Source organism: Thunnus albacares, chromosome 7 (genome assembly GCF_914725855.1).
Source record: "Thunnus albacares chromosome 7, fThuAlb1.1, whole genome shotgun sequence".
NCBI classification, from domain to species: Eukaryota; Metazoa; Chordata; class Actinopteri; order Scombriformes; family Scombridae; genus Thunnus; species Thunnus albacares.
Genome location: NC_058112.1, coordinates 14,145,379 through 14,166,460, shown reverse-complemented (window position 1 = coordinate 14,166,460; position 21,082 = coordinate 14,145,379). Strand labels below are relative to the sequence as shown.

General features: G+C 40.5%; 1 long non-coding RNA gene across 1 annotated transcript in view; it reads right to left on the bottom strand.

Annotated features, from left to right (window-relative positions):
- The window catches only part of LOC122986135, a 79,699-nt gene extending 59,955 nt beyond the window's left edge, over nucleotides 1–19,744 (bottom strand). Inside the window, exons 1-2 of the long non-coding RNA XR_006404243.1 lie at nucleotides 19,675–19,744; nucleotides 9,135–9,188 (exon numbers count right to left, since the gene is read on the bottom strand). This is a non-coding gene — a long non-coding RNA (uncharacterized LOC122986135). The remainder of the gene's footprint in view (nucleotides 1–9,134; nucleotides 9,189–19,674) is intronic.
- Between the last annotated feature and the right edge of the window lie 1,338 nt (nucleotides 19,745–21,082).

Sequence of the window (21,082 nt, the reverse complement as noted above, 5' to 3'; positions counted from 1 at the left end):
CATTATGCAGCAGAGACTGTCTGTGTCCGTGTGTTGGTCACTCAAGAGGAGACACTGAAATCCACACAAGTTCCCATGTTGGCAGTCAGAGGAATATGTATGAACTGTGTAGACTTACAGCAGAAATCCTGTAACATGACATCAGTAAATGGAGCACTCCTTGGACCTTGGAAATGAGTTCTCAGTTAGGGCCAGGGGTCGTGAAAAAGTCAAGATTTGTTTTATCACGTGTGTGTGGAAAATGTTGCATACCACTAAATAAATGGACACCTGAATTTCAACTAGACAACACAGAAAATCTGTAGCCTAGGATAAAATCAGCACATCTATCCAGAAAAATCCAGTTTGTCCAGTGTAGCTTTAGCTGTGTAGGGTCTTGGGGGCAACAACCATGACCACCACTTGCAGTAGGTAACACAAAACTGCAAAACCTCATAAGGATTTATTAGTGGCAGACTGGGACAAGTGGAAGTTTTTTTTTGTTTGTTTGTTTTTTTATCATACTTTTTTGTGCTTTGGCATTTGCTTATTATCTTGCTTATTATATTTGGTATATATTTTTTCTTGCCAATGCAGCTGTAGATTCAAACCGGCTCTGATACCATACATCTATGTAACAAGGAGGTAGGTGACAAGGTAGGTAATAATATAACCAACAGGTAATTCTATAAATATATGTTTCTACAGACAAAAAGAATAGTAGAATAGTTAGTATGATTCATTAAATGCTCCTAAAATGGTCACAATAAACAAAGGCGCAATACACGACATTTCACACTATAAAAACAACTGAGGATTTGTAAAACATTTAATAAACTGTATTTAATCAGTGACGTGAGCAACGCACTGAAGCCACTTTTATTAGAGCAAAATGCAGAAAACATGCAAAGATGCTTATTGTATTCTCATAAACAACTCACACTTCAATGTATAAGCAATTCTAAAGTCAAACCTTTGTTTTTATGAAAGGAAAATGCACAAACATACTCATGTAGGTATAACTCTTAAACCCTTGATACCCCAATAAAGTTATTCAGTTTTCTGTGAAATATTGGAAACTCTCACCTGTGTCAGTTCTTTGGCATATTGAACTTGCTCTGGTGTCATCTTTTTATGGTCGAAAGCTCTGGAAAAAGCTATAAAGTGAGGCTTGAGTTCAGAATATTTCACAAATAAGTCTTCCCGGGGTCATGAATGAAACTCTGCGTTCATGTTTTTGCCTTCAGTATTCCAGTTATTGAAGAGTTCAGATGTATTATATGTAATTTTAGAGAATTAACTGTCATTGAAAATATATAATGCACCTAATAATACAGTGAAAGGATAATGTGGGACCTCATGAAGTGCTGAATGCACTGGAGCAGTCAGACCTTTAAATCTAAGCAGTTATATTTGGAGCAAAGAGCAACAGACAGACTCCAACACACACCTACACACCAGCAGTGTTTGTTTTCCATTCATATAGGATGTCTGTAGACATGGCAGCAGTGAAGACACGGCCAAAGCTATGTAGGAAATAGCTTCAAAAATAAATCTCGTTAGATATATTATTAGTTGACATAACAGTTCCAGTCATATCAATGTCAAAAGTGAGATCTAAAGCAGGAAATGGATAGGGTGGTAAAACTGGCAGTGATCAACAAATCCAAGGATTCAAAAATGAAGATTTATGAATGGCTTAAGCTCGACTGCATTTCAGAACACTGCTGTTAAATGCTTTAAGATGGTTTAGCATTTTATATACAGTAAAGTATGTTAAACTACCTCTAAAAATGGTAGCTTTACATTGGGCGTTTCATAGCTCAAGGTGTATTGCTTACAAAGTTTTTTACTGCGTGTAATACCTGGCAATGCTTCAGTCTGGCTCTGTGTCAGTCTGGCAGTGTAATCTACATCTAAATATCAAACAGACAAGTTACAGTTTGATCAAAGTAAATTGAAAACAAACTAAGAAAAAGAGTAATAAAACAAGTATGTGTTTATGAGCTGTGTTAATAATGTATGTATAAATAATTCCCTGACAGCATTGGATTGTTGTTCATACAAGATTTTTCTTTTCCCACAATTCTATTGACAATAACACACAGTAACAAGAAACTAATTGATTCATTGCTTTACGGGTAGAAGTGCAGTTTGTCTTTGTATTTCTTTTTAATGGCCTGTTTGATAGATGGTCCAGTCCTCTTTGAGTACTTTCCCACAAAGGTAGAGGGCCAGAGGGTGGAGCGAGGGGCAATGAAGCAACGGGTAGGGAGAAAAGGGAAAAGGAGGGAGAGTGTGACAAAGAGGAGGCGAGTTAAAGTGAAGGAGAAAAGCGGTAGTGGACATGAAAATGTAATAGTAAGAATTAGTGGAAGGCTGGAGAAGAGAGCTCCATTTATAAATGTATCCAGTCAGTCTCGGCATGGGGGCATACAGTGGCCTGACCACTGAGAGTCCCAGCTAAGGGGGGTACAGTCTGAAGGCAGAAGGAGCAATCCAAGGGGGTAAATTGGGGTTCCTAGAAAAACACAAATCATTCATTCATTTTCCTCCTCCTCCCCTGATGCTTCAGCCCTCTCTCTCTTAGAAAAGGAAATGATCAGCGACTGCTGTTTAAGCCGTTTAAGGCATAAGCAGGCCCAGTTTTGTACACAGACTCATTCGATTATGGCGTCACTATGGAAAATGGATGTCCATCCAAAGGTTTGGTCCTGTGTCGTATCAATATCTCTGAGCCTCTAATTGTTGTCCGATTAAGGAAACATCAAGTAAAGTGCCCTCTCACAAGAAAGCACATTATTCCTCTGTCAAGTTTACGAGGCCTCAACTGTTCACACATATACATTTTGTCATAAACTGCATTTTATAGATATTTTCACAACTGTTACGGGATGCGTAAAAAGGAGCTGGGACGCACTCACAAAACAATTCAGTAGACTATTTTTTAGGGGCTTTAAGGTCAGTTTTATATCCTTGGGGACGCAATCATATTTGATAAGTTAGATAATTTTCCTAGACCATATCCTCATTTTCCCTGAGTAAGCTATTATCCCATAATTTTCCACATTAGTATCCCCATTTATGAATATGAATGAAAGCTTGTCAAAAAAATTCCATATCACTCCATTTTCCACGCTGATTGCTGCTACTTAAGCATTCCAGACTGGTGCGTGTCATTACGTCTGTCTAATCCCACATTACTCTCCATTACTGAGACATGGCTTAATGATTGCACTATCTCTACAAATTAGGCTACCGCTGTTTTTCTCCCTCTCACGAACACACACACACACACACACACACGCACACACACACACATGCACTGTGAGATATGCCCATACACAAGCAAACAAACTTGTACATGCATGTTTTCAGTTCATGCATGGCTCTGTCTTTGAGAAACCCCTCCCAAGCCATTTAATTCATGCAAGACTTTGAGTAGCCACTAGCCAGTAATGTATATATTTTAATGTATAGCTTATAATGTCATCCATGTATGACACACATTTTATTGAATGATTTACTGGTTAAGAGTTCCTACAGAAACCCACCCAGCATTACAGAATGAATGGAATGAAATCTAAACGTAAATCAGCTCATGGGGTCATTCTGTAAGGCAAGACTCCAGCTCAGGGAATTGGGTCTGTGCACACTCACAGAATAACACACACACACACAAACACACACCACTAAAGCCAAGGATGGATATGCTGTATAAAAGACATGTCTTTCCAGATATATTGTGGCTTTTACTGCAGTTGGCTTGTGTTCCACTTATCGCCCTTTACTTTTACACACACAGTATATCACTCAGCTGCCTCCCAGCTCACTCCACTGCTAATCCAGTGGGCCAGCGAGCCAGTGGGGAAGCCCAGACTATCACTGGAGGAGGGGTCATCAGGCAGGGCAAATAGAGTGCAGGATTACACCTACAGCCAGATCACACAAAACCTTTTTAACTGTTGAAGACTTTTGTTTATGCATGTGCATGCATGCTACAAATGCATAGTGTATACTTTATATTAAAACAAGTGTGCACATCCTGTGCCTATAGTATGCCACATAAAACTAGAGCTAAGTATCATTTGAAATGCTAGTGTCTAGGGCATAAAAGTCCATTATTACTTTCGTTGTGGACTTTTATGTCCATCTGTTGTTGTTTTTTTCAATCAGTTGATTAATTGTTAAATCTATAAAATACAAGAAAATTCTAAAAAAAAAACTATCCATGACAGTTTCACAGAGCCCATGCTGCAACCAGAAAATGACATAAACAATTAACTACTTCTCAATATTGTACGAGTAATCAATTAATCAACTAATTGTTTCAGCACTACTAGTAGTGGTGGCAAATTATTTTTTCAATACCTTACTTTGATTAACATGTTTTCATTTAACAAGAGTGCCAACGTTCTCAAATACTACACACAAGCAGTCAAACAAGAACTTAAATAATGATAAATTTAAAAAATCATACTAAAAAATAAATAAAACTAGCAAAATTAGGAACAAAGACTCAAAGAAGAAATGAACAACATTAAAAATCTGATGGATGTCAGCTTTTGGTACTTTACAGTAACGCCACAGACCAATGAAGTACTTGATACCCAGCCCGACCCTGCCAGTGAGAACATTAGCTCATAAATATGCACATACAGTACACATTAATGTACACTATATCATGTAGTGTGTGACCACACCCAAACCAATGTAAGCCCTTTATTCAAAACATATTCAGTTTATATGCACAGAAACCTCAGCTCTAACTTGCGTATGTGGACCATGCATTGACCACAACAGTAGTGAATGTTTGAGGTTTGGTGGCACAGAGGGACAGCAGCTGATCCCGAGGGGAGGCCTGAGTCATCCAGCTGAGCAAACAGATGAGGCTGGAGTCCAGACACTGTCAATAAAAGGCTGAGCTCTGAACTAACACGTGGACTAATGCAACCCAGGAGGGCAAGAATTGGCAAGTTGTCTCAAAATGCTGAATGCTGATGAAAGTTTGCAAGACCTTCAACGCCACCACCCAAAAGGAAAACACAAATAAATGTAGAGAAATCACACTGTGAGGAAATATTCTGGAGAAGTGATTTAAGCAGCTCAGTTCCTGAAAGTTAAGAATCTTTTAAAACATTGAAGTTGTGCATTAACTTAAAGTCTGGTTTTCTTTTAAACTACATGTAGTGCAAAACTAATCATGGTTTTCTGTGTTCTGCAGACATTTTTGATTTCTTATGTGGAAGGGTTGCACAAATGAAGGTGATAATATTCCATAAAATTACGTGTTGTTTTCCGAGGAGTATGCCATTGTGCAAAAATGATTTTTATAGGGAACAAACTTTCTACAAATGCTAAAATGTCCATCTTACCATTAATGCAAGCGTGCCAATGCTGCAGAAAACCAACCTCAACACCATGGGGTTAATACCACATCTCCACACATCAGGCAGAGTGGAAAAACTCACTCTTGGGCCATTGTGGTCTTATTAGGACCAGTTTGTCTGTTCTGGCATAAGACACTGTCAGATTGACGCCTTAGGTTGGACCTGCCTCCTGTAGCTGTAAGTCATGGCTGGTTAGTTCTAATTAAAAACATCACACCTTCCAGCTGTAATTTAACCCATGGCTGCACACATGACACACACAAAAATATGCTCACACACTGAGAAGGATCTCTGACACAGCCCTTATACAACATTATCTGGTTATGAAAGTTCTGCCAACACTATAGCTCCTCCGAGCTCAGGATGATTGCTGCTCTGCTCCTACAGAAGATCAGCATGGTGGCTCAGAGACCAATAGTGCAGTCAGTGACCGATGTCTGTGTGTGTGTGTGTGTGTGTGTGTGTGTGTGTGTGTGTGTGTGTGTGTGTGTGTTTCAGCCTTCCCATATAAATACTAGTGTAGCGATCTGTCTTAGCGAGTAGAATTATCTCACCCAAATGGCAGAATATTTTCCCTATTTAATAAAAAATAAGCCCTGAAGGCTACATAGGGAACTAAATGACTATTAAGAGGGGGTGTTTTTTTGCAGTTTGGGCAGCCTTGACAGTAAAGTGAAAACAGCTGAGAAGTGATACGGTGCAATCATCACCAGGGCTGGAAATTAGTCTGGATTTGTAATTTAGTGTTTAACTCTCTTACATTGCAAATAACTGTATTACTCCTGTGTAGTGTGTCTGTCTTTAGATATGAAACACTTCATATTTGTCTTCTTAGTGACTACATACTATGACAACAGTGACTAATACATTACAACTTCGATCCTACACCTTCTCAAAATTAAAACCATACAGTATGTCCTGACAGAGACACACACTGGACTAATTCTGTTCATCGTATGTTGCTTTGGAAAAGAGCATCAATTAAACACCTTAAATATGTTTTATTTATTTTTTGCAGACAATAGGTTAGAAGTCTTGGTAGCTTAATGAGTAGAGTATGACATGGTCGCAGGTTTGATGCCTACGGTGGAGTGCAGCTGTATGCATCATGCAGTTAAAGCCACTTCGTAAAAGGTTAAAAGGGGGTTACAGTGGACAGATCATTACAATAATCAGTTCACATCCTACAAAATGAGAGCAAGCTGTGCACGAGTATGATTACACTAACAGCTAAGCCACTCCTTATAGATAACTTCTGCCTGACACGTGCAAAGTGAGGAAAGATTCATGCCCCATAAAAAATGTCAGAATCTCCTTGGTAGCAAATAAGCCATAAAATGCAGAGGCAAAAATCTCCGGCATCTGCTTTTCAAAAGGGCCATAAGGGAGTCTAGGCTTTCTCTTGGTTACATAAACAATGGAGCTTTAAAGTCCAAATGCCTTTAACAGTACAGCTACTGCCTGGCCACTACGACTGTTTCCTCCCTTCCTCTTTGCACAAGCTCACCCTATAGGCCACGTTGGCTGAGTAAAGCAACGTCCTAAAATGAACCGAGCTCCAAAATTCCAACAAGGTTCATAACCATATGCTTTTTTTAAGTATAAACATTTTCACCATCATTTCAGAAAAACTAAATGATGTGAGATATACATATCACTACATCAAGGTCTCATAAAATTGCAGGACAGACTAAATTACAAGGGAGGAAAATAAAGGTTACGAACACAATTAATGTTGACAGAAAGCTAAATAAAGGATTTACGAGAAAATGAAATATAAAAGCAGAGGGTGAGAGAGGAAGGACAATGTCATGCTCCTTTGAACGTTCCCAGCCTGAGAAAAGACAACACCAGCTCTTGTTAAATTTGTTTACATCTTTCAAGCAACTCATTGTTTTTAACAAGGCCAAGAACTTTCTCAAAAGCAGAAAACTGAGCTTTGTTTTTATTTGAGAGAAAAAGGGGAAAGTGAGCATTTCCCTCGATGTGAGCCAGCAAGTATTTTATTAGAAGTGATAGTGCATGTGTCTATGTGCGTGTGTTTTTGTGTGTGTGTGTGTGTGTGTGTGTGTGGGTGGGTGGGAGAGTGCGTTGAGCGTGTGTGTGAGTGTTTACACAGCTGAAGTGGAGAGCGGAATCACTTCACCTGGCGGTGGCTCCTGGGGTGTCTGCTGTGATCCCATTAAAAAGCAGACAGGCTCTGGCACCCTCTCCAGAAAACAAGAGGACTTCACTTACCAAAATATCCCCGCAATAGAGCTCAAAAAGCAAGCCAAATCCCTACAAACCCCTGCTGAATTTACTTAGGGGGCAAATGGTTCCCTCTCTAAACTCCTGATAGCTGATTGCTCTGGCAGCATTCAGGTGGATCTGCTGAGTGGCCTCCAGCCCAGTTTCCACTCCATTCAAGTTTCCACTCAGACCCAGACTTGCCTCCACACCTCCCTCTCGTCTCTCTTGCTCTCGCTCCAACCCTCCTTCTTCACATCCTCCCCCTTAGGCCCAATCCAAAAGCCAAAAACATTCACGCCAGATTTAGTATTACCTCCATATCTGTAGGTGTTTAATAATCTATCTATCTGTCTGACTGTCTGTGTTGCACTCCCTCTCTTTCCTCTGGTCCTCCCTTTCTGCTTACCCAACATCAACTTGTGTTGTAGCTGTGCCCGGAGCTTCCTGCTGGATGGGATTCACCAGTGAGAAGACATCATGCTGAGCACAATTATGGTGAAGCTTAAACCAAACTCAACAGCCCCACTCCTTGATTTATTGTCCTCACTAATAACTCTTCTGAGTCATGGTCTGAGTTACGGGACAGAGGACTGCAAAGCCCGCTCCAGCATTACTATACACTATCAATCCCCAGCACTTCTCAGTTGCACCACACTCAACCTGCCTGCATGCCTGCCTGTTTCCAGGAAAACAGGGAGGCCTTAAAGGCCCCACTGTGATACCGAGTGCTGGAGGATTGACAAGCCTCCAGTGCTCACTCACTTCTCTAAACAAGGCCTTTTCACATTACACACACACTTAGACAAGCATGCATGCCCTCAGTCAAACTGTACACACAAGCACAGACACTCACAAACATCCTCATATGAAAACACACAAGTGTAAGCCTTGCGTCGCAGTCTGCAGAGCACGAGGCCAAGCCCGCTGCTTGCTAATCTTCTGGTTACTGTCCTGCAGTCAACAGAAATAAAGTGGGAAGACCAGAACCAATTAGCAATGAGGGTGAAAGTGGGGGAGAAGGCGGGCCAATGAAGAAGCATGCTGCGGTCCAGCAGGGCCTGTAATGTGGATCAAAGCAGCAGAAAGTGGACTAAGTCTCTGTTTCATTATCCTGCTGTCTCAGCCCAGCTCTGTTTACCGGCCTGATTGAGCTGCACTGAGAGCAGATCAATGGCTGCTCCCTTATCGTTTGTGCGCCGTCCAGACCAATAAACCTCATATCCATACATAAACAAGCTGCCAGATCCTGCAGGGAAAACCAGTAGTGTGGTTCACAGAGTGAAGCAGTCTTGCGTGTAATTAAAGCAAAGATAAAGCAATTAAAATCACAGCATCGGATTCACACACTGTGGGAGGTAGGGGAAAGGGGGACTGTGGATTAAAATGATAACCGCATTTTAACCACAACCAGACAGGCAGAGGGGGAGTGTGTATATCTGTGAGTGTGTGTATAGGTCTGTATAAAGGTTTGTGCTTGAATATTTGATAGCAAAACATAAACAACTTTTTGGTAAGAGCAGATTCAAACCATACCTGTGTGGCCTTTGGTTTTTGGCAAATCAGGAGAGGTGAAGGTCAAACGTGGGGCTGAAGGAAACAAAAGGAAAGTATGTTATGCAGCTGTAGCCAGATGCTGCCAATAAACTGGGTCATCCTCAGGTCATTTACAGAAATCTACAGTACCAATTTCAGCAGCTGTAAAACAAAAGATTTATGTCATCCATTAGTGATGTAAAGGCAAAATGAGATGAGATCAAAGTGTAGCAGCAACATAATTTCATTGAATTTAGCAGATTGTGTACACTGGTTTTTAAAGCAGACTGTAAAGATAAGTGAGATCACATTTTTATTTAAAATTATAAACCATCAATCTTCCTTTTCCTAAGCTGATTTTAATAAAAATCAAATACAACTCATTTCTTATAGCAGTCCTATCTCACAGGCAACTTCTGGACATGCAAACAGGGTGTGGAATCTTCAACAGTCATAAACATTTGACAAGACAGAGATGAACAAGTTAATAAAAGTGGCCTATTGATATGGAATTTTTGATGATTTAGAACAGGACTGATTAAGAACAGCCATCATAAAACTGTTAAGTAAATCTTTCTTGTTCCTGTGGGACAATTTTCTTTGTAGCCAGTAGTCGTAGACACACACTAAACAAACAAATAAATCAACAGCTTCAAGTCATCTGAGCAGCTAAGTTTTTATTCCACTAGCCACTAACGCTTAATTTGATTTCTAAAGCTAACATACTGACTGAAAAACTGGATAGGTGCTGATGGTAGAGATGGGAAAAGAAATATCGTAATCATAAAAGCATCATCATGATATGGTTCAAATTTACAGAATCCTGCAATAAGGGGTTTAAGGCATCGACCATGAACCTTGTGATCATTTCCTCTCATCTCTTTAGTATTGACTCAATAATAAGGCATCAAATACCCAAAAATACTTTATAAAAGGCACCTAATGTCTATGAGTACAAAAATGTGTGCTGCCAACATAACAATACACATAGTCCGTCATGTATGAGGGCTGTGTTTATGAGTATGCATCACTCACAAAATGAATAAACACACCTACAGTAAGAATAGTCGAGTAACACCATTCATGAGCTGAACAGATTTACTCTATGCAGCAGGTCAACAGCTACACAATACATACTCAAAGTAACTCAAGGCCAAACTAAATATTTAGCCAAAGAAGCACCTCTTACAAGGCAACAAGCCTGACACCATGTTAGAATTTTGGCATTAGAGGAGGCACTTTACACAACTGTTGAGAGACAACAATTAAGGCGAGCAAAGATTTGCTCAAAAGTAGCAATTGTCTTGTGTTTTCTCCTTGTACTCTTGAATCTCCTAGAATCCAGGTTACCCAAAACCACTGCTATTATGTGGCACTCTCACGTGCCCTTTTGCCTCTGGAGAAGGGTTTTGATGATTGACGTATACTCCAAACACCTGTACACATTCCACCTCAACAAGATCTATGGTAAGTGCCTACAGCACAGCAATGAACTGTAGAGAGGGTTAACAACATGGCACATGCCTGAACTTATACTGTGGGAAATATGCATTGTGCACACATACATGCATATAAAACATACATACACACAAGTGCCAGACAGACTGTGCAGTCCTGTTTTGATAGGCAATGAGTTGAGTGTTGGAGATGAGGATGTGTGTGAAAGATTGGGGCTGCTCAGAAGCCCCTGTGCATGAAGCCTTGGAACGCACACATGGAACATGTAATTGAATGAGAAACGGTCTCTCGCTGGCTCAAGACAGTTTTCTGGCATGGTAATAAAAGCATGAGGTCGGTACGAGCTTTAGGTTTTTGCTGCCTTCATTCTGTTTGCAGCACTTTTATTTGGTTAGCCCCTTTAAGTACTCGCACTACATCCACCCTGTGCCAAAGCATGCATAATGTCATGAACCTGCGTTGTTCAATACTTTACAAAAAGTATAAATCAGATCTAATAAAGAGTGGAAAAGACCTGTTTCCAGGAGAGAGAGAAAAAGAGAGATTGGCATAATGGTTGGCTGTGCTGCTGCTGCTGCTGCTGCTGCTCCTGCTGCTGCTGCTGCTACTCTCCAATGTTGCAGGTCTGCCAAAATGGACGAGTGCTGCGCTCCTGGTTTCAGGATTTTATCACAACCACACATCCACCCACACACAGCCAGTCCTCTCTCTGCTCTGCTTCTCAACCCACGCCCTGACAATATCACTGCCATTCACACTTACATAAACCAAAGGCAGCCGTGAGGAATGAGTCAGCGGCATGCTGATAAGTATCGCAACAAAGAGGTGCAGCAGTTACATGCACGCAAACAAAAATAAATGGTAACGTGTGCGCCAGACAAGGGTTGACATTCTAAGTGATTTACAATCTATGGCCACAGAGAAATAAACCATATGTGTCAACAAGCTCTTAGCTTTACTTGCTTTTTGCAAGCTTGCTGCCATAATCAACAGAAAATATCTCGTTCTACTGACTCCCCGGGAAAGTTTTAATTATCTCTTAGAGGATCCAAAATAGAAGCCCATTCCCTTATTTGTGTGGGACCAGTAATACATGGAGTAGAGTGCTGCAGTCTAACCTCTTTCATTTTCACAGTTTTTTCCACATATGATTGTTTTAACTGGGGAGAGAAGTTTGATCTTGAAATTCTCTTGGCTGTTTTAGTAGGCTTCGTAATGAGGGTAGAATGAAAACCAACATGCCCCAGCGACTCTTTGATGTCTGATGAAGTCAGGACCATATAGGACTGATCTGCCATAAAACTGTCATAAAGTGATACATGGAATAGAGACAAATTTCAGGGACAAATTTCAAGTAGTAGTAGTAGTTCAAGTAGTGGTTATGGTTAGGGTTAGGGTAAGTCTCAGAGAAATGAATGTAAGTCTATGTAATGTCCCGAAAAGGACCATAATCTTTGTGTGTGTGTGTGTGTGTGTGTGTGTGTGTGTGTGTGCGTGTGTGTGCGTGTGCAAACAAAGTATTTTTTATCTACAGAGATCTTTGGGAATGTTTTGATGAACTGCGCAACAATAATAACTTAGGAAATTTTGGTGTCCAACTTCCTTTTATTTATTCATGATTAATTGATTATAATGCATCATTTAAACTTCTACTGAGTTGTATTTGTGTTAAATTACTCTACAGTTATTCACTATCAATCTAAGAGTTAGAGTTTACTTTAGAAATAGTGTCAGGTTGAGGTTAGGAAAAAACAAGAAGTGAGGTTAAATGAGGTAACGTTCTCTTTGACAATGTTTACGTTGTGAACAATGAAGACCACAAACATCAAGACATTTTTCATTTGGTTATTGATTTGTTTCTTAGATCAGTGATGAGACCACTTTTGGCACAGAAGGCCCTTGTGAAGTGCTGACATGAGACATCCAAACTCGTAACTGCTGAGTGAATGATAGCAGTTGTTATTTTTTTGGCCGTTCGCTTGTTCATCACTTCTGAGATTCATAATTTTTTACTGCTCTTTCATGGTCTTTTGTTTCTTGATTAGAGCCTCGCTTCTTTCATTCGTCAACAAACATTTTATAGAACATTTCAAATTGTCTTTAAACCGCAGCCTTGGACAGTGGAGCCATGTGTTGTTTATATGAAAGAGGAGGGTGATCAGACGTCCCAAAAAATTCGAGACAGTTTCAAATTACGTACATTTGTCCCAAAACCTGAATCTTGTCCTGTTTGTCCCGAAAATTAGACTAAACCTGAGACTAAACCTTTTGATTAGCCTAATAAAACATTAAATACTGATCGTTGTGAAGCATCCCTTTGGTGTTGCCCACAGACGGGCACTGTTTTGCCCGTAGCCTTCATGAATTATGGCTGTTGTAGTTTTTTTTAGCCGTGCACGGTATTGCGGCAAATTGATAAACAACAATGCATAGCAGCGACGTTGTTGAATTAAAACATTAACGGAGGGAAATTAAATCATCCTGATGACATGAAAGTCAACTGTCTGCTAATGACAGACAGTTGACTTCATGAAAAACAATATTTTTTAGCATTGAGTTTTGACTTTTTTTTACTGTTCGTTGACACTAAATGTAATGTACTGGAGGCCCACCGTGGCCACATGACCACACCCACCTCCAACTCCCCTGTCCTGAATTTCACCCATTCTCATCTGGTCACCTTATAAAAGAGGTATCCAGCCAACCTGACATGCAACTTCTCAGATATGGTATGAGCACTCCACATGCCAGCCCACTGTGAGTCAGTGAGCTGCAGCTCAGTATCACAATCATTGATCTTTTTTTTGACTGTGCTTTTACTGGTAGAGAGCAGAAATGCAGGACATTTCTGATTGCTTCCCAAAAGAATGTGATAACTTCGATCTAACAATCATAGCACAGACACCAGTCTGCTCAATGTAAAACCATGCAGGGAAATGCTGCTGTCTCACTGCTGTTAAAACATTCATCTTGGCAGTACATATTTTTAGAAAAGTGAACATGGACAAGAAGTGAATAGCAGCAAAGCCGCCAGAGCTAATGGTACTCTATGCTATGCCATTGACAGTTGAACCACTTTCATGTAATCTGTCCCCACAAGCTTATGAGGATCACTTGAGTCTGTAGTGATGTACCAAAAAGGCAAATGACACTTTGTTGAACATCCATTTTTTGTCACCATTTAGTTGAGTGTGGACTTAAAACTATCCAAATGAAGTGTTACTGAAAAAAAGCATTCAATACACCACTTTTCACTGAGTGATTTCTTTCAGTTCCAAATGATTTCATGGATGTCACTCCAATTTCATGGTACTGCAGGTGCTCCCAAATGTCAAACAAAGGCCAGACTTAAAATCAGAAGTCTGACCTGGTTTCAAAACGAGATTATCAATGTGTTTCACAACTTCAGACCACACTTCAGGAAAGTGAATATTTACTGAAAATGAGTCGATGGGGGAGTTTAACGGATTTAAAGGAAATAAATGAATGGTTCTGGCTTTGAGTCATCGAGCTGAAGTTTGGCTGTCATGTGTCCTGTAAACCCAGACACCCTTGTGATGGTTGGTTTTAGTCACAGGTTTATATGAAGACAGAGCAGTGATTATGGGGGGAGGTTTTTGAGGGGCAATGAAAAGCAGACTGTATCTCAATGAGCAAGTCTTGTGATTAACTCCACATTTTCTTTCTGGCACACACAGATTCTCTTTTGTTTTGTTTCTATCCATCTATCTCTGTCATTTGCACACAAATACACTGGCACAGACACAAAACCAGGCAGTCTTACACTCACACATAGCCAAGAAAAACAAAGTGCCGCCACGGCAACAGGTTTAGAAACTAAACGTTACAAAAGGAACAACGAAAAACACTGGTAGTGTCATTAGGATAAAATCTATGAGCCAAACTTTTACGTAAGGGATTACAGTTATGTGCACAACCTGAAATGCTGTCTTCACTGTAAAACTCACTTAGAGGGTTGGGTTTCAGTTTTGTCCCTGATAAATCACTGTCCCAAGTGCATGTGATGAGTGTTGACCTGAACGGGAGCCATGAGAAAAATCCAATCCTCTTCAAGTGATCCTAAAGATATGGCCTATCAGCTGGACTGAGACATAACTGGATGATCCCAGTCCCCTAATTTGTTGAAACCAGCATGACATATTGTTATTTCTGTTTCTAATTAGGTACAAGTCCAGCCTTTTTCTGAATTATTATCCATCTGGGTATCAGACGCTGGTGTACTGCAGTCCCACCTGCATAAAGAACACTGGTTCCAAGCCCTAGTAGTGACCCAAAAGTCTTTAACACTGCTTCATTGCACAGCTAACATGCAAGTATTTCTTTAAGGTTTACAGACCTAATTGTAAACACATTGAGAGCACAGCTCTAAATATGTAGACTCAGGGTTGCCAATCAATAAGAAGAAAAGAAACCCATTATAACTGCAAAGTAACAACTTCAGGCTATTATTTTGGCAGAAGTACCCTATTATAACTTTGTTTTTGCCACATAATCCATATTAATTATGATAAGAAGCCTTATTATTCACCCTCAGGACTAAAAAGGCTGGAGAAGTTTTCACAAAGCTTATTCAGTCTAGGCTTTGCTGCAGGTTATCAGACGTATTTCTCCCACAGGCCGGTGATGTTTTGACATTATTTGACATTATTAAAGCCCATTAAACAATCACTCTACGGGCTACAGTCCTGACTAAAAGTTAAATGAAAATATCACCTGCTTGTACTGTAGATGATGATCATGATTATGAATCCAAGCCACAGAGGGAAAAAATAGTTCATGAAGATTCAAATAACATATGAAATTTGATGTTTTTCAGCATATTTTTTTAAAAACTGCACTAAAAAGCTCATTTATTTGAGCCTCTTTCATTCAAATGCAATTCAGTTGACAATGTCAACATATTGTATATCCTCCACTGTCATGGTTATCATGTTTAAGCAGATCCTAAATTGGCAAGACATGCAAGTCAAAACAAATATCTAAAGTAATCCACGGTTGATACATAGCATTTTCAATCATAGAGTTCACAGGGTCAGATAGATATTCAGTCATATGATGAGCTGTTTATGTGTACAGTCAATCTGCAGGAAGCATCAGGATCCTAAATCAAGATCATGCTGTAATCCAAACCGACATCCCTCTTGAAACCAGTAGTCATGACAGCCCGAGGCCAAATCACACTTCTGCAGGAACAAAAAACATCACAGCAGTCAGGACAGAAACACAAACACCAATATCAGCCACACCAAAACCTATCCTATCATATATCCCTCTGCCAGCAGAACTAGAGAGCCAGGAACCTACACAACGTTAAACCACACGTCCCTAGTGATTCGGGGGCAGAGTGAATGAAAATCCAGATGCATATGACACTAAGATTTCCCTGACAGATATGGGAGCTTACACATGTAAAATTATTATCATTAATAGTAGTGGTAGTTTTATAACTGAGTAGTAGAAATAGAAGTCTGAGCTCTCGTTAGAAAATACTTAAACGTAGCACTACTTAAAAACAAATCACCAGGCTATGGACTCACAAAATGCTCTCTTGTGGTCCAAACCAGCTAGTCCATTGATTTATAGAGAGCAGAGCAGTGGTATCACATTCTTGTTGGACTACAGGCCAAAACACACCAGCCCTATTATTTTCAACGTACAACCCCCACACTGGTGGCAGCTAGGCGTGTGCCGGCGCGCATCAACACGTGGCCCAACAGCACTGTCCTATTTCCAGCCTTTTTCCAGAGAAAAAGCTGTTGTTGTACTTCAATACAGTGTTGGCCCAACTACAGATATTATTTATTAGTTTGTTGCTTGCTTTTCACTGTAGTTTTAACGATTTCACTGCCTATATCATATTATTTTTTCAAGTTATTAATCAAAAATAGACAACTACAATAGTCAACTCACCCATGCCATTTCGTTGTCTTGCACTTTACTCATAGAACTAGAGTTACATCCAACTACTATATTGACGCGCTACAGCGCAACGCTTTCTATTGGTGCAAGGGACGGCACTTGACGCACGTCATATGACACACCATAGCACTGCAGCAGTGGTGTGTTTTAAGGCACTCTCTGGCGATGGAGACCGCTATTCAACTCAATCATGGCAAACACCCATTTACCTGACATTCCCCTCTAACCCCTTCCAGCCCCCTCCTGGCTACTGGACATAATGACTTAGTCCTGCCAAGTCAGAACTGTTTGTCAGGCACTGAAACATAAAACACAACACTAAAAGTGGAGGTTCCTTTTTAGTTACAACCCGTTCTGCCAAGAAATTAAATTCATGAGAAGGTTTGTCTACAATAACACATTAAATCCCTACGAGACGGGAATGCCGGATTTTATTCCGCCTACAGGAGGAGCATTCAATGGAAAGTGTGGGAGAGGAGAGGTTCTCGTCAGAGTCAAAGTATACTGCAAATGTACTCAAGTGGTTATTTGGTGTAGGAAGAGTTTGTGCTGGAATTGGACGGAGGCATGTACTGTATCTCTGAGGGAGCTAAAGGCATTTGGTATCGTGGTCAGTTTGGATTCGGAGCCAGCGTTAAGAGTGTGCCTCGTGTCTGAAACAATGCTTTTGAATTACAGCACATTGTTTGAGGTTAGGGCATGTGGTTGAGTAGAGTTCTAGTGCACATTGTGAACTTCACTGTCTGCTCCTCTTCATTTAAATCTCAGCAGACTCCACCAAAAAATGTTGGCTCTTACATCAAAAGTTTAAATGCAAAGTCTTATTCAATGACCTACATGCATCTGTGGTATCACACTGTTGCTGTTGGTTAGTAAAACAGTAACCTCAATATCCTAAAATATCTCTTGTTCAGAAGTTGATTTGGCTGCATGACCTGTTGGACTACCATTAACAAGAAACATCTTGCTTTCAGTAATGTTATGTCTCTCTCAGTATTATTATCTGACGATTGATTTATGGACTAAATTCATCTTCGGTCCACTGAGAATTAAGAAGTGTCAAAAAAACAGCTGAGACAAGCAATTCAAACATGCAGGCCAGCACAGTGACATTTATAAAGGTATGTTAATGTAACATTATATATCATATATCATATGAATGATCAGCTGCTCTGCAGTGGAGAGCACAGATGGCTGTGATAATGCTAGGTGGGAAGAAGCAGCAGAGAGACAGCAGTCCTGTTCAAACAGCCAGAGTTTAAAAATGACAACTGGATTTACTGAGGAGAGTCAGTCTGCAGAGCTGAGTGACATGGGCAGTGTGTGTGAAAAAGGAAACAGTGCCCTTTCCACTGACCTCAAGATAGACGAGAACAACACCTGTGGCCATGGTAACTGCACACAACAAAGATGGTGGCAGCTGTAGCCTCAAAAATGCTTAGAAGGCATAAAAAATTAAAATTCATGACAAAAATGAGACTAAAATTAAAATGACTATGCATTTTCCTATGAATTAGACTAAAACTAAATCAAAATTAAGGTGCCAAAATTAACACAGCCACACACTACAGCCAAAATAATTGTGATCAGTACTAATTACCAATATAGGTAAAGGACTGCAATATCTGACCACACTGCCAAATGTAACTGAATGTTTGTTTTTGTAAATTAAGGTTGGCCATATTTCCCTGCATTATCACCGGTCCTTTGAACAACTCAATAAAAAAAAATTACTATGGATGTGTCCTAATTTTAGCAGGGTGTCTGGCCTATAAGCCATAGATTGTCTAAAAAAAATCACTTCTTGTCTCATCTACCTGCTTTTCCCAAAGGAGACAGCAGGAAAAATATACAAACAGGCATCCTAGTTCATGTTTACTCTACAGTGCAAACACCCAATAAACCTGTCTGGAATGTACAAGTGAGCACTGGAATATGTGAAAAGTGAATACATACACATACACTCACACACACACTGTGGGATCATCGCCACACTGCTTAACTTAGAGTGTGTTCACCAACACCACAGAGCCAAGGAACACTGGGAAAAGTTATTGCAGAAGTGTAAGAATAGCAACTTGTTGCTGAGGCATACCGGTCATATTTGAAAGGATTGGTCATATGCCACCTACTGTGTAATGTGTACATTCATATTTCTTCTATATTGTGTAATAAATTCAGGAGCGGCTACAACAGAAAATATCAATTTTCAGCATCAATAGCACCTCCAGTGACAGCTAGAAGCCAGCCACATGGGCCCTGCCTGCCATTTGGAAGGGGTCTTGGTGAGAGAGACTAGCAAAACAACATTCTCCAGCTATGCTAATTGGCATACTTTCACATGGGCTGGAATGCTATGATAACATCCACCTCTATTCCCTAAGGAGGCCTTGATCCTGCAGGCGTTTACTGGGTCAGGGGACCTTGATGTGGATGAAAGCAAGGTAGAGGGCCTCCATTATGGATACACAGAGTGGGGATGGTCTCTCACTCATGGACAGACACGTGGTATTTGGATATGTTGGGGGGATGTTTTCCTCATGGGTAGGGGGCATTGGTGTTTTAAAGCATTGGGGGATAGAGGGAGGCTTTGGTTAAGATTTCTGTCATTTAGGGGCCTATGCTGTCAGGTAGCTGTCACGCCCCATGCACAGTGGGGGGCTATGAGGCAGGGGGACTAGTGGGGAAGTGGGGTGGGTTTTGGGACAAAGTGGAGCCCTGTCTCTGCGGGGATGGTCACAGAGGCACGGGATTGATGGGGTGGTGATGAGAGATGGAGATGTCAGGGAACAGACACCCATTCAGAGTGAGACCAGTAAGAGAGGCCTACTGGGGAACTATGGGGCCCATCATCACCTCCACTCTCTGGACTGGGCTGGGGAAGAGGAACTGGGGGAGGGAAGAAAAAGAGAAAAAGGGGGGACTGTCCTGTAGGGTTCACACACATCACCCCACTATAGGAATATTATTCTGAAGTGTGGCCTGAGCCAGCTGCCGTGGCGTCCACAGAACCTACAGTATGTGTCCATACAAGATGCTGTGAATCAATTACTTCTCTATGCTACCTAAGTAAAAAAACAACTTCACGGTGCATGTATGTGTGTCATGCTAGTAGGCTGTGGAACAGAAATAACAAACGTACCTGCTTTGCTCGTTTGAAGGGCATGACATTTTGGGTCACAGCTCCATCGCAGGGCCTCCCAAATATTTCTGAGAGCAGAGACACAGAAATATGAGACTGATAAGAATCAGTCAGCTAAGGTCATATCAGGTATTCAGGTGGAGAGTGAAGGTATTACTCATATATAAATGTACAGATCTAACTTTTTCTCTACCAATTCCAATACCTCAACGTAGGGTATGTACCAATACTGATTACTGATCCAATGCCAGTGCTTTGTTTTTCACAAACTTTAAAATCTGTAAAGCTCATTGGGTGGAACTCATTGGGATCATTTTAATCTAAGGTAACTTGAGGCCAGGGATTACTGTGGTGATAAAAACTAAGTGGCATGAATGTAACTGATAGCAGAAACTGTGCACTTAATGTAATTGATGAAAAAAATAGTGTTTGATGTGAATTGGTCTCATTGGGCTGATATCCAGTTTGGTTAACAGGCTCAGTATTGGTCACGATACCAGCAGATCTGGCAGATTAGATCAGCATATCATTAGATATAAGATTACACTCACACAACAGGATAAAGACTCAGTTTTCTTTCTAAATCATTCGTGAAGTGCTCCGAGTTGATGACTTTTTCTGGATTACACTCATTTTAATACAAAATTTGCATCTCTCTGTTATTCCATGTGTATAACACTTCTATTTATTGTAGATTGCACAGTCATCTTGATTGTAGATGTTTTATGTGTGCATGTAATGTACAATATGTATATGTGTATTCTCATTTAGAAGAGGGTTGAAGTGTTTTTCATTCCTAGCGGCCTCCCCTGGCTGTTGCCGTAGACAGACAGAGAGATGGATGAATCGCTTATTGTTTGGGGTGCATGTGGCATATACGTCAAGGGACAGAGTAACCAGAGACAGACCCTCTCCACATCCCCACCAGGGAGCTGAGCCAGAGAAACTCTAGTCACGTTCAAATAAATTCTTTCCTGTCCAAATTGACACCCTTCCGTTGCCATGGTGTGGCTTTGGTTTAGTTTACAGTAATTTGGAGTCTGGGTGGCACAGGAATGTGGTGAGGGACAGAGGCTTATGGTGCACTTAAGATGACTTACGTGCTCAAATTATGGGGTGGGTTTCCAAGACTTATCACTTTTCACGTATACATAAGAGGTTTACCTGCTGCTGGGATGAAGCAAGTAATTATTTTGAATGGGTTAAATATAAATCATCCACAAAGCCATACTGCAGCTTTGTTTAAATCTACATCTCTCTTGCTCTATAATAAAGGCGTAACCAGTCATCACTCTCCTGAGATAATTATTGACCTATTGATCCATATTTCTTTATAAATGTCAGAGTTAATCTGCGTTGTTTAAGACATGAGGACAAGGTTGAATATTTTCACTGCCCTCTTTTTCTC